The sequence below is a fragment of the Otolemur garnettii genome, unplaced genomic scaffold, assembly GCF_000181295.1.
Source record: "Otolemur garnettii isolate 467f Iridium unplaced genomic scaffold, OtoGar3 scaffold00179, whole genome shotgun sequence".
NCBI lineage: Eukaryota > Metazoa > Chordata > Mammalia > Primates > Galagidae > Otolemur > Otolemur garnettii.
The window spans coordinates 268,996-271,288 of NW_003852574.1; the positions used below are offsets into that span (position 1 = coordinate 268,996).

Here is a 2,293-nt window from a genome sequence, read left to right on the forward strand (position 1 = left end):
AAGAGACTCCTCAGAATGCTCACTTAAATTTTCTCTATAATTGATATGCTGTTTTTGTTATAGACATAAAAAAGACAAAAAACTATAAAGAATATCTGGGCTAGTATTTTCTTTCATACTTTTTTTTGGCATGACTGATTTAAATGACAGAGAATTCTAAAGCTAACACTAAGCTGCTATCCTAGGACATTAGTGAGAATGGTATGGCCAAAATACAGTGATTATTCCTCAGGCTTGTAAGGAACCCAGCATCCCAGCCAGTGCTAGAAATAACTTACAATTCTTACATGGTTAGAAGTATAGCCTGCTTCACAATAATTTCACATTCAACATCAGATTTTTTCAGTTTATCGGGCAAGCTTTCAGTTACTAAATAGTAACTTTGTTTTTAACGGATCTTTCAGAGGCCTAGCATAAAGCTGAACCTTACTTGTTTGGTGTCTGCACTCTTCTTTTTAAACCATTTAATAAGAAAACCTTGACTTATACTTTCAATCAAAGTGCTTTGTCATTCAAAGTAAAACCAAATCATTAGCAAGGATCTCTGGAGGAATTGACTACCAACTTATATAGTTCACAGGTATATGTGATCCCTGAGGCAAGTCAGAATTTCTCCTGCTTCTGCTGAGAAGAAGTTTTGCAAATGATAACAGACAACTCAGGAAGATCTTGACTACCCTGAGTAATAACCTCCAAGCCCCCACAGAATACATTAATTTTCCACCCCAACTGCCTCCCTATACACTTCAAGGACAACAGCTGGATTATTACTAACTATGGAATTTCCAAGTTTGCCAGAATTCTGTTTGTAACCATTATGGGATTAGCAGTAGGAGAGAGGCCTTGATCACTAGAATAGCTGAGGCTATCACACAGCTACACTCCTATGTGAAAGAACACACTGATACAGGTTAAAAGAAGTCACATTTTACTTCCATGTAGTCCCTAAACAGACAGTTCCTTTTCCCTTGCTATTCTAGGGAGTCCTGTCCTCTAAATATAAAAAACACTGTATACATAGGCACAGACATACTCACATACAGCCTAGCTTGCTTACTTACAGGAACTATCCAGGTAGCTATATTCAGTCCTGACAGAATCCATTTTGGATTTATAAACAGGCACCTGCCTGGCACATTTCTATCCACCTGGATTTCAATCTATTTTTCCAGGAAGAATAAACTACACTAGATTCCTCCCACTGTTAGCCATGTGATAAAGATAGCCATGTCTGCTGAAGTCTGTTTACATAGGCCAAAATAAGATATGACAATGACACAGCACTTACATTTCTGATACAACTATCCTTAACAGTGATCTCAATTTTAAAGAATGAATCTTAAAAATATTCTTAATAATAATGGGCTATGCTTGTAGCTCAGTGGGTAAAGCACTGGCCACATACACTGAGGCTGGAGGGTTCAAACCCGGCCCAGGCCAGCTAAAACAACAACAACTGCAACAACAACAACAAAAATAATCTGAGCATTATGACGGGTGCCACAAAATATAAATATATACTGACACAATTTGAGCTTGCTATAGCAAGAAAGTCTAACCTATTCCGGAGTTCTCTCTTTGTGGGATAAGCCGTTATATAGACTTTAACAGTGGAAAAATTTTTTTAATTGAGACAGTCTTACTATGTCCCCTTTGGTAGAGTGCTGTAGTGTCAGAGCTCACAGTAACCGCAAAACTCTTGGGCTTAAGCGATTCTGTTGCCTCAGCCTCCCGAGTAGCTAGGACTATAGGCACCTGCCACAAGGCCTGGCTATTTTTTGTTGCAATTGTCATTGTTGTTTGGCAGGCCTGGGATGGATTCGAACGCGCCAGCTCCAGTGTATGTGGCTGGCGCCCTAGCCACTGAACTACACACACTGAGCCATTATTTTTCTTTTTCTTTTTAGACAGAGTCTCACTCCACGCCCTGAGTTGAGTGCCATGGGATCATAGCTCCCAGCAAGTAGCTGGGACTACAGGTCCTTGCCACTATACCTAGCTAGTTTACCTATTTTTAGTAGAGACAGGATCTCATCCTTGCTCAGGCTAGTCTCAAACTCCTAAGTTTAAGCAATATGCCCGCTCCAGCCTCCCAGAGGGCTAGAATTACATGTGTGAGCCAATTCAAAAATTATTTTTATTCACTTATGGTATCTAAATGCTTTTTTAAGGACACCAATTCAAGCCAATGGTGACTCATGCCTATAATCCTAGTATTCTGGGAGGCTAAGGTAAGAGGATCCCTGAACCCAGGAGTTTGAGACTGTCGTGAGTTAGGCTGATGCCCCGGCAC

The 2,293-nt window shown here is 40.1% G+C and overlaps 1 non-coding gene across 1 annotated transcript; it reads left to right on the forward strand.

The window, feature by feature from the left end:
* Window positions 1-1,471: 1,471 nt before the first annotated feature.
* Window positions 1,472-1,612, forward strand: LOC111728706. Its single transcript, XR_002775922.1, has one exon. It is a non-coding gene; the product is annotated as a small nucleolar RNA SNORA28 (small nucleolar RNA).
* The last annotated feature ends 681 nt before the right edge of the window (window positions 1,613-2,293 follow it).